The sequence below is a fragment of the Myodes glareolus genome, chromosome 13, assembly GCF_982192425.1.
Source record: "Myodes glareolus chromosome 13, mMyoGla1.1, whole genome shotgun sequence".
NCBI classification, from domain to species: domain Eukaryota; kingdom Metazoa; phylum Chordata; class Mammalia; order Rodentia; family Cricetidae; genus Myodes; species Myodes glareolus.
In genome coordinates, this window is record NC_142038.1 from 45,866,077 (window position 1) to 45,878,651 (window position 12,575).

Below are 12,575 nucleotides of genomic sequence, written 5' to 3' on the forward strand. Positions count from 1 at the left end.
ATGTAGGCAAGTGTCTTTTGGGGGGAAAGCTGTTTACCAGTCCTGGATGACCACGCCTCCTCTTCCATAAGTCTCCCATGATAATCTTGTGTCATGACAAATATTTAAGTAACTTTTTGTGTGCATATGATTATAAGACACCATGTATTTATTGGAGGTACGTTGGCAAAATCTGGTAAGATTTTCCTAAAGACTTGCTGTGCATTTTTAGTAAAGAAAAAATTACTAAATGTATTTGTATCAGGTACTATACATATCTATACATATAATAGGGAGCCAATATTCTAGTTTTTCATATCACCCCCAATCAAACAAATGATCAGTATGTTTTTATATTGATAATACTTTTTTTTTAAATCTTGGTTGGCTTTATCGAGATCAAACTCTACATAATATTGTATTCATAGTTTTAACAGTGTTTCATGAAAAATATACCAGTGTTGTTCCTTGCTCTCTTTATGATCACGTTTGCAACTCACCTCACACTCTGAATGCTTCTGTTCCACTTACTACCCACTGTTTTCCAATTCTCATCTAGACCATCGGTGTAAGGTTTTCAGTGCCTCCCCAGTCTACCTCGGAATTCCACGGCTGTCATCCTCCACTTCTTTCTCATTGACATTCTCTAAGTTCTAGCTCTCATATGCACAGTTCCCGTTCTCATAAGGTAGAGAGCCTGAATCTTAACAATTCTTGGTGCAGCGTCAAACTTTCTACAAATATTCTAATGTACTGACTACTGTAAAATGCTATTCAAGTCAGATGTAGTCTACAGAAGTCAGTCCTTCAAGCAAAGAAATGCTTGCTGCAGGCCCCACGTAGTTTGTGTGCATTTGAGAATATGTTTTAACTTTGATTACTGTAATATAAAACAGTAGTGGTTTCCTTTTGGAAATAATGCAAAACCCAATACAAAATTATCGCCTCTCTCAAATTGCACCATATAGAGTTGACACATATGAAGAAAATGTAGTTCTACAAAGAAAAGAACATTCAGGTTCTGACTTTGCAGTTAAATATACACAGGAAGATTTTATGCACATTGAATTTCACCATGCAGCGGGGGGGGGGGGGGGAGAAAGAAATAGAAAAAGCGGTGAGAAAATATGACAGCCCCAGCCTTAAGCCCCTTGTTATTCATTGAGGCAAATGTCCAACATTTTCAAATTACACATCTTTTGTAGAAAGAATTTCAGTATCCCTTAAGGCATTGCAAAATGGGAGTGAACTTAGTAGTGGAGAGCAGACCCCACAACCAGCCTTCTCTGCTAGCTGAAATACAGCGCTTTTCTTTTCAAGTAACTGAACGCCTATGAACTTTTAAGCCTACGGATCTGCAGCTTAACACTGCAATTTATTTCTCTTGGCAACAGGTACAATGTTACTAGACTTCTGTAGCAGAAGAAAAAAATTACCTCATTTGAAATGGTCAAAACTATGTGAAAAAAAATATGATTTTGATTTTCGCTACTAAAAGAAAATAAACTGCGGTAGTGTGTCATTCCATGGCCCCTTCCCTGAGAATTCTGAATGATAATCCAAGCAGTGTTAGATATTCAATTATGTGACTTGAGCAGAAGGCTGAGATTTTCCAGATTCTACTGAATTAAAAGACTCACGAATTCAGAGTATAAGGTTTTAGAATTTTCAGCATGAGGCAAATGTACCACATGCTCATTGACTAACAGGAAGGTGTGTTTGGGTTTGGGAGGGAGACATGTCCACGTTTCTCAGCTCCCTCTCTTTTGGGCTTGGTACATAAATAGAAACGAGAGACATCAAGCGTCCCCATTCTTCAGCAAATCGCTAATCGGTGGCTTTGTAGTTTGTTTAAAGACAAGACTCATTTACAATGTGTTGATACTTATTAATAATATTCAGGAGCTCTACTGACACCGTCAGAAGGGGAAACTGCTTCTCCTTCTGAGAAAACACCAACATAGCATGTTTCAAGCTTGCAACTGTGACACAGAATGACATGGGATAACAACAAGCTGGCATCAGGATGTTCATGTGTCCCTGTGACATGTTCTTCTTAAGTGCTGGACTTGGAGTCGAATGGTTGCTCCAGTGGGTTAGTTTCTCGGGAGTTATGATAAATAATCTCTTGATATTTAGAGATACATAAAAAGTAACTGATTCTCTGTTTCTTTTGCCATAGTAACACAGGGCTGCTTGTTCAATCTCTTCAAATGCTGCATGTTTTTATCATTAGGATACTAACTTGGTTCTAAGTGAGTTTGTAGAAATTAATTAGAAGATAAAATCTGGACCATGAAGACGGCTCAGAGAACAGAGACGCATATCTGTGGAAAGCCTGCTGATGTGAGTTCTAGCCTCAGAACTACGTGGAAGGAGAGAGAAAAACAATTCCTAAGAGTTGCGCTCTGACCTCCACATACACACTGATGCACGCATTCGTATAGCGCCCCATGCATGTGTGCAGGCACACACATTAACAACAATAAATAAAATTTAAAATTAAAAAAATCTACTTATCCTACAAAATAGGAGAAAAACAACTGAACAAAGAAGGCAACGTGGACACAGTGTTTCTCTTTCGTTTTTCTTAAGGTGTTTTCCCAGACCATGCCCACATGTGTAATGAGAGGGCTGATAGATTCAGATACTCAAAAATACAAACATACTCCCATTTTTGTTGGTCATCATGTCCTAAGTACCTCTGTACAGCATGCATGGCATTCAAAATATCATCATTAATTAGCACTAACAGTTTATCTTTAGTTACCAAACTGTTTCTCTACTGTTGGAAACATATTTCACAAGGTATATATTAACTACAGTTTTCTTGCCAAGCTTCCCAAGATCGCAACTATCTACCAATGGCAGTGTTCCCTTAAATAGTGCCGTAGGCTCCTCTTCCTTCCCACCTCTTCTCTTTCCTTACTCTTACTAGTTCCTGCTTTTCAAGATTCTTCCCTCTGCCAGTAGCCTATGCTAACTCTCCTCTTCTGCCTTTGAGTTCTGCATTCCACGATCTTTTGTGGAATTTTTGCCTGGGTTTCTTTGAGAAACAAACTGAGAAAAGTCCCCAGGCTTACTTCCCATTATATGGGGTCCATAGGTCGTGTCAGAACCTTGGTAATGATCTTCAACTCTTCTCCCTTAATGAATTTGGATTTACAGCAGGCTTGTTTGTATTACTTAGCCTTGAGTTATATAGTAGAATATGGCTAGCCAAGCTACACAGCCTCATGAAGGGCAGTTTACTAAAAAGTATTGTAAGCATGGTACACGTCTAGCATGACTTTTAAAAATGCTCTTTGATGCCATTAAGAAGAACTGCAATAACGACACGTCTGACGCTCAACTATCATGTGGATGATAATTTCGATATTAGTAATAAATGCTAAGGTGACAGGTAGATTTCTGTGTAGTCTTGGTTGCATGCATGTGGCTCCCAATGGCTTTCATTTGTCTCTGTGATATTCATGTGTCATAGAGATGTGTCATCTTTTGTCCTCTCAGGAAGTGTAGCCATGAGTCAAGTTCCGAGCTCTTGTGAGGAAATGATGATAGTGGGAGGGGCTTGTCTGCCACATGGAAGACCTTGCACTTCTTGGTTTGCTTGCTTAGTTTGGTAGACAGTAAAGGTTTGGGCCAAAGTCAATAGAATGTAGAGACCTTATCAAAGCATTCTCCAAGACGAGTCTGTAGTGGAGTGTAGGGTGGCTCAGAAGGATGCCGTCGGGCCCTGTCATTCCATATCAGATCTCCCGGCCTTGCCTTTAACTCTAGCCTATTGTAAGGATCGGCTTTACGTATGTGAAAATGACAGCGGCTGCTCAGGGCTCCACCTTTCAACATTTGCTCCGTCTGGAGCAAATAACAATTTGTTATTGTCTATTGTAGTTTTTACTCCAGTTTTTTTTTTTTTTTATTATCTATTGTAAGTGAAAACACCCCCTTTCCGCCCATCAAGTTTCTCAGGCTGCTGGTCCCCTGTCCCGTTTCATGGCATCCCCTGTTAACTCAAATGTTCTCGTTCCCTTGGTTCTCTCCTCAGAGGCTGCTTTGAGGATAAACTAAGACCAGTAAAAGAAAAATAATAATAAAAGTGACAGCGATTAGGTTGCCTCCATGCTTTTGATGTTGATATCACAATCCCCAGGAAGGAAGTGTTAGTTGTATTTTATAGAGAAAGCAAGGGAAGCTCAGAGAGATTAAGTAAACTGCCCGGGTTTACTTAATAAACTTTACTTAAGTAGTGACTCACTCCAGCCTGTGCTCTTAAGTACAACATTTCAGAGCTGTCTACTTTAAATTTTAGTTTCTTTCAAGTGAAATGTTTCCCCCCTACCCCTTCTTTCCCTTCCCTCAGCAGTCATCTCTAATCCATCAGCGCTGCTGAGAAGTGTCTTAATCAGGGCTCTGACTTTGTCATTCATTCTGGTTCTTACTGATGACTTAACTGAGAGCACCCTACAGAAAGGGATTGTAAGTGCTTTGGAACTCAGAGGTGCAGACCCAGCAAGAGAACTTACCTTGAAGCCTCCACAGCAAACCCAGGGCAATGTAATGCTTCTTCATAGTAATGAATTCTCCCTGTCTCTGTCTCTGTCCGTCTTTCTCTCTCTCTGTATGTCTGTCTGTCTTTCATAGAATCAAGACAACGATTTCTAAGCTTAATTTTACTTTTTGCTGAAATCCCTGCTTCTTTTCATTTTTATTTTCTGAGTACTTCTGTAAGTAGTTTCTGTTGGGCAACGCTGTAGTATAAACTGTAGTTTCCTTCCTGGCATTGAATCTGAGTCTATGGAAATAAATCTCTCCAAAAAGCTCATTATTTTTTAATTACAAGATATATTAGTATCTTGCTTTAAAAGTCTGCAGAGGGTTGAATGAATATTTTGGTTTAGGAGAAAGTTTCTTTTTAACTTCTTTCTGATGTCATGACATCATGAAGTATCAGCAGCATTAGTTTGAATAAAAATGAAACAATAAGAAAATGTACTGGAATGAAAGGAGATATTTCAACTATTTTAAGAAGGAGACAGAAGAGGTATATCAATGGTGGTTAAAAAACTAAAAGAAAAAAATGTTATTTGAGTTAATTCTGAAGAAGACCCATAACCTGCAGCACTGATTTTACTCCAGGTGGATCTAGGGGTGGGTGAAATTTGCTTTGGAGGAAAGAAGAATTAAGATAAGGTAAACTTTGATTGCATTGGTTTAGTAAGTTACCGCAGTCCTTTAAATGTAGAGCTAGATGTTACAGTTTACATTTTTTTTTTTTGATACCACACATGATATTTGCGATCTTCTCTGCCGTTTGGAACCTTAATTTTACATGAGCAAATTGGAGAATAGTAAGATCAGGAAATAGCTTAAATAAGAACTTCCTTTACAACATATCCTAGTCCTTGTTTATGAATGATGAAGCTATTTTCAGGTAACACAATCATCTCACTCCCAGGGAACTGATCTCACGATAGCCTTTCCTCCTGGTTCACACCTCAAAGCAATGCCACCATCCTTTTGTCTTATCGATTTGGGCCACCATGACAATCTTCTGTTCACTTTGCAGAGGTTTGCGGAGCACCAGACCCCTTCCAGGCACGGTGCTAAGTGCTGGTAATGAGGTAGAGCACAGGACAGGCATGGTTCTGTCCTCACAAGCTGTCAGTCAGAGGAAGCAAGCACATGGTAGCTTTACGTCTTAGCACAAATACTGGGAGTAAAAAGTGCTGAAGACACAGATACAACAGAGAAAGTTAGCAAATCAGACTGGCATGATTACATGACTGGTGGGCATTTTAAAATCCAAGAAAAAGAAGGCTTTGAGATTTAACACCATTATCATTAAATAGTAATAGCAAATAGTATTTGTTGGATAGTAATTATTGATAAGCCATTAAAATAACTTCATAAGCTCATATTCATATTGATAAGTGAAAGAAGCCCAACTGACAAGGGTACATTTGGGGTAACTCCAACCATTTTACATCTGGAAAAGGCAAGCAGTTGGAACAGTAAAATTGAGTGTTTCTCAGTGGACAGAGGCAGTAAGTGTGGGGAGGATGTCAAAATTGGAACACAGGATAATGACATCTTTAATTTTGTAGGCAAATGGATGGAGCTAGAAAATATCATATTGAGTGAGGTAACCCAGACACAGAAAGACAATTATCACATGTACTCACTCATAGGTGGTTTTTAAACATAAAGCAAAGAAAACCAGCCTACAAACCACAATCCCAGAGAACTTAGACAGCAATGAGGACACTAAGAAAGACATACATGGATCTAATCTACATGGGAAGTAGAAAAGGACAAGATCTCCTGAGTAAATTGCAAGCATGGGGATCATGGGAGAGGGTTGAAGGGGAGGATAGAGGCAGGAAGGGGAGTAGAGAAAAATGTAGAGCTCAATAAAATCATTTTAAAAAAAGGAGAAAAATAAACAAAAAGTTGGAACACAGGGCATGTTTCAGGTAGGGGAATGATTTTGTATGATGCTGTAATGGCAGATACACATCATATATTTATCCAAAAACATAGAAGTGGGTATAAAAAGAGTCAATTATAATGTAACTGTAGAAAATAATTTATCATTATTGACTAGTAGATTGTAACAACTGAATTGAACTGATGTAAGAGGTTATGAATTGGGGAAGTTGGTTAGGAGCATGTAAGAAGGTAAAATGAATCTCTTTGAACTTCAACAATTTTTTATAAACTTTAAATTGCTCCAAAGAAGAAATTCTATTAACAAGAATAAGTAAAACCTGTGAAAATGCACTAAGTTCAGTATAGTACTTCAGAGTAGAAAATAAAGACTCATCATTTCTCAACAGTGAAGTACTAAATTAGGATTTGAACCCAAGTCTGTCCCATTAAACCCATATTCTTAAACTCAGGATCATGAGAAATGGCTTCATCTAGTTTATTCCCATTACTGTGTTCTTTGTCTTCCCTTTCTTATTTGTTAATGATCCCATTATTCCTCTGAGCATCTGGGATTAGGATCCCAGAAATACATTTGCCTCCTTCCTCTCTCTCTTCCCCTACATTCGTACCATTCTTCACAACCCACAGATCCTCCTTCCAGAGTTCCTTGGACCCATCCCCTTTTCCCTCTATTATTACTATTTTCTGATATTATTATTGCTTTCTCTTTAATTGTTTTTTAGGTGTATCACAGCTTTGGGGTACATGAGTTTGTAGTTTTTTTCACTCCTCCACTTCTCCACTGCAAACTCAAGATTGATTTTTCTAATCATTGCTCAGCATGATGGATGGCATTGTAAGGCCCTGTCTTCCCTGTTCCTCAAGGCCAAAGCACAGGATGCAAGAATTGTTTACACTAACCAGCTTGGCTTCCCCTGCTCATTCTGCCAGCTGGAGGGAATTAGTTCAAAGTCTTGTTTCTGTCATTGCTATGATAATTTCACCTGCTAAGAAGGTCCTCACAGGCGCCCTAAATCTCCTCCCATCTGTCTGTCAGGGTTCCCAGCTCGATACCCCCTGCATGGAGGCTCAGGCCGCTGGCACCAAGCGGTCAACACCCCTCTTCACACTCCCAGGTGGGAGGGGGCTCTCGTCCTCTTGCCTCCAAGTATATAAGCCTACGTGTGCTGAATAAAGATTGACATTTACCCTTTGGGCAAATGATCCGATCTCTCTGTGTGTGTCTGTTCAACTCCTAGGATATTGATCCAGACCTGTGGCTGGTACAGGAAGCGTGCGCGCCCTGTATTGGAAAGTGGGGTTTCCGCAGATTCGGGCTGAATATGGCATGTCACTTTTTTTTAATGAGTGACACATATTTTTATGGGATGATGATATTAAGGGAGGTGTTATAACTAATTGTACCTTTCTTTAATCTCAAATGACGAATCAGTAAAGCGAATTTGGGATGTCACTCTTAAGAAAGGGAAGACCTACTTTTTATAAAATCCCTCCAAAGTAAGTTTCTGTAGTTTAATCTATGCTCTAGCTATGGGATAAATGATACAAGGACAGCAGAGATGAAGAGAATATTTATTTTCCCTCCATCTTTTATAAACCTAGATTTCCGGACAGTATAGCAGGGCATACTTGTCTTCAGCTTGTAGGCCTGCCAAGACACCTACTGGTGATTTTTCCCAGCAGAGGCCTGTCACCTCTAAGAGGCACTATGACCTGATTCTGAAGATAGCAAACCTCTCATCTTGAAGGACTAATACCATAATTTAATGCCAGCAGAAAAATAATAAACAAAGGTTATGTACAAGAAAGATTATACTCTCCCAAGTACTCACTACTTCGCCAATGCAGAAAGGGGAAGAGACCTGTATTCAGAACTACAAAACTGCTCTTTGAGCTCCAATGGCCTACCTCATGTCAGTTAGGCAAGACCAGGTTCTGCAGAATTAAAAATAAACTGCTTCACTGTGGCTTTTTGGTGACTTTTGAACTTATCATTGTAAAGTATAGATCCTCATTCCCCACACCTCAAATCATAAATGTGCTGTAAGATTGTTGAATACTTGGGGTGGGGTGTGGGGGTACTGGTCAGAGGTACTGACCATCTTTAGGTAAAGGGATGTCATGAGAGCAGAACCCAATTGCATAGGATGGTGCTGGTTTGGTACCATGGAGAAACAGAAGATTATCTACCTGAACTTAAAATACTGAGCAAATTCTACCCCCATCGTTGGTTTTAGGGACTAGAATTATTTGTCTGTCTCAAGGATAATAAAAAGGCAATAGAAACTGAAGAAAATCAAATCAAAAAAACAAATGGTTTTGGGGAATGGATGTCTTGGTGTATTTATTCAGGTTGGTCTTAAACTCCTGGCCAAGTGAAAGTTCCTCTTCATTTTCCAGGATAGCTGGAACCATCATTCATGGCCACATAAAGATAGGCTGCAGTCCTTCATGCTCAGTTTTGTTTGGTCGTCTGTGAGACAAAACTGAGGCTCAAATCTAGACCCTCAGGAATACGAGACAAAGAGGTCTGTATCACTGAGCCTGCACTTCAGCACCACAGTCCTGCTATTTACTGTGGTGAAGGTTAAGTTCTCACCATCCCCTCCCCCAACTCTGTTTTTAGCCAGTCTAGTGGCCTTTTCATTAACTTTGTTTCTTTTTGACTTCCTACTGGCACACTTTCTACTAATGAAAGTATTTACTGAATATTTGTTGAACTAATGTGAACCCACAAAGTGTCTTTATCTCTTCTGTTGGGTTTATTATTGTATTTGTTGAATTAAGCACAAAAATCAGATGACAACAAAATACATTAGAATGCCTTTCAATTCTTACTCTGAATTACTACTTACTGTTATGTTTGGACTACTCTTAATACATTTTCAAGAAAGTATAATTTTCCCTTAATTGTACTTCCATTTACATTTCTGTGATTTTATATATAAAAGAGAGGTTCCTTAGCCACTCGTCTTTTTCTAAAGAGTTGTATCTCAAGCTGAATAAAGAAAATATTGGCAAATCGGATTTAGATGTATAAATATTTGTTAGAACTGTTTCTCAGAGAGGTTAAAGCACAGAAGTCCAAATCACTTTATGAGCCCAGGAATTCATTTGATTTTTCTCTTTCCTGAAACAAACTTACTCTTGGGGAGGGGACTTGTACTCAGTTTGCTTTTCTGGTGTTTTTCCTGGAATTCCCAAACAAGGCTTAACTTACTTTCATGGAGGAATTCAATTGTTCTTTTTATGATCTTAGGGAGAATAGTTCAAATGCATCTTGCTTGTCATTGTTCTCTCGAAGTGTGTCTGCATTGATAATCTTGATAATCTTGATTGTCTGCATTGATAATCTTGATCATAGCTATTGCTTTAATCATTTTAACCAAGTTCTTACAAGAAAACTGAGTTTCCAAACTACAACATGGGCAATTACCTGCACTGCCTTACAACACTGCCCAGGCAACTTTGGACAAAACCTTTAGCATCTCTGCATTTCAGTGGGTAGACAGCATTATTCCATGTCAAAACACAGGGTCAAGCAGGATAAGGAGAGAGTTGCTGAAACCAGGTGTGGTGAGATGCATTCCATGGTGCTCTACACTGTTTTATGCTCTGTTGAGAATGAAATACTCGGAAGAATATTTCAGCTTTCCTCAGCAAGATTCTTTTTTTTTAAGTAATTTTATTAAATTAAAACAGTTTCCATTTACGCCCCTCTTCCCAACACCCTCCCACTCCCCCCCCCCTCCTCCTCCCTCTTTGTCCCTAAGGGCAGTCAGGGTTTCCAGCCCTGTGGGAAGTTCAAGTTCCTTCCCCCTCCCTCCAGGTCCAGGAAGGTGAGTATCCAAACAGACTGGATCCCAAAAATCCAGTATATGCAGAGGAAACTAGTCCCAGTGTCATTGTCAATGGCTTCTCAGAAAGACTCTGGGCCAGCCACATTCAGAGAATCTGGTTGGATCCCGTGCTCGTTCAGTCGCAGTCCAACTGCCCTTGGTAAACTCTCATTAGATCCGACCCCTTGTATCAGTGGGTGATAGCATCCCTCGCAGTCCTTCGTCATTTTCTTCGTCCTTCTGCTCCTCATTTGGATCTTGGGGGGCTCAGTCCGGTGCTCCAATGTGGGTCTCCGTCTGTATCACCATCCATCGCCAGATGAAGGATCTATGGTGATAAGCAAAATATTCATCAGTATGGTCACGGGCCAAGGCCGGTTCAGGCACCCTCTCCTCTGTCCAGAGAACAATCTGGTGATCTCTCCTTGGGCCTGGGATCCCATATATAATCAAGTTTCCTGTAAACCCTAAAATGACTCCCTTAGTTGAAATATATTCTTCCCTGATCCCAAATTCATCCTTCCTCCCTTCCCCCCATCCCGGTCAACCAAGCTTTCTCCATTCCTCCCCTACTCCCTTCTCTCTAACCTTCTCCCCTTCCAACAACCCTCCCACCCCCCCCATGCACCCGAGGTTACCTGGGACTCTTGACTATTTCCTACCTCCTGGCGGATAGCTAAATAATCTTCATCAGGTTCGGCTTCTTATTTAGCTTCTCTAGGATCACGAATAATAGGCTCAAAGACCTTTAATTATGGTTAGAATCCACTTATGAGTGAATACATACCGTGTTCCTCTTTTTGGGTCTGGCTTACCTCACTCAGTAAAACGTTTTCTATGTCCATCCATTTGCATGCAAAATTCAAGATGTCATTATTTTTTACCGCTGAGTAAAACTCTAATGTGTATATGTTCCACACCTTTTTTAACCATTCTTCTATTGAGGGGCACCTAGGTTGTTTCCAGGTTCTGGCTATTACAAATAGTGCTGCTATGAACATAGTTGAACAAATGCTTTTGTAGTATCCTCAGTAAGATTCTTTAGTCTTAGACTATAAGCCACATGCAAAGTCCTTTGTGGCTTGCATTTGAAAATATCATTGCCTGAATTACACATGCATTCTTATTATCCTAAGCTGTTATTTATAATCTATAATTAATTGCTATATATATTCTTCATTTTTGTGTTCATTTTTCATCATTCCATTCCTTTAGTAAGAAATGCCATTTTTGCAAAATGAACAGAGTTCCAGATTGAGCATGGTTCTTTCATGTTTATAGTCCTCAAGAGGGAAGTGTGGCAAACATATTCTCCTTGGTATAGCTTTTCTTTAGACATTTCAGAACCATTGTACCATTATGGGTACTTTTTTAAAAAAATGCAATAGTCTTTCTTTTAAATATTTTTTTTACCTGAAAAATGTTTCCTCTTGGATTTCCTCAGCTAGTACCTCGATATTTATGGCCTAAGCATTTCAGTAAATGTGAGAAAACAATGTTTCCTGGAAAAGCTAAGAGGGGATATAAGGAATTTGTGGGTTTAAGTTGAATAAACACATTAAGCTGTATTGAGGTTAACCTCTGTGGGTAAAGAACACTCCATATAGACAAATGATTCTTGAATTCATGTGCTAATAATTAATACTCTAATTGTTTTCCCAGGGAGAATAAAATGATGTGAACATTTGATGTGTTGAATTCTCACTTGCACTAGCTACTTTTCTGAGCCAATATTTATATCAATTCATTTAATTTTCAGAGAAAAAAACAAAAGAAATGGTTGCTTTCTTTCTCGGAAAAAAGAAAGCTGATGTATGATACAGCTATTTCATCTTGGGAAGGCATGGAGGTCATATGATATGTGACTGGCCAGGGTATGAGATGAGAGCAGTTGTTTTGAGAATCTACTTCTTGACTTCCACATTCTGCTTTCATGTACACAGACTCCTTTAACAGAATTTCCTCAATACTCACTCCTTGTAGATGAAAATGAATACTGTAAAATGTTTCTATATTTTACATAGACTTGTAATTAGGCAATATCTACAACTGATAAATCTTTATAAATCAGATAGGGCATGACATTTAGTCATAAGTTTAAATGGACTCTATCACAGTCATTTCCTTTGTCTGCTTCTCCTATTTTCTGAAGAAGAGTCTGAGATGAATGAAAAGAGAGTGAATAAGAAACACATTTAATACAGTGTGCTTGTTTATTTTATACTGAGTTATTTTTTCACACATAATGTATTTTGAATGTATTGTTTCCCTTCCTTCAACTCCTCCCAGGTCCTCCCAATCTCC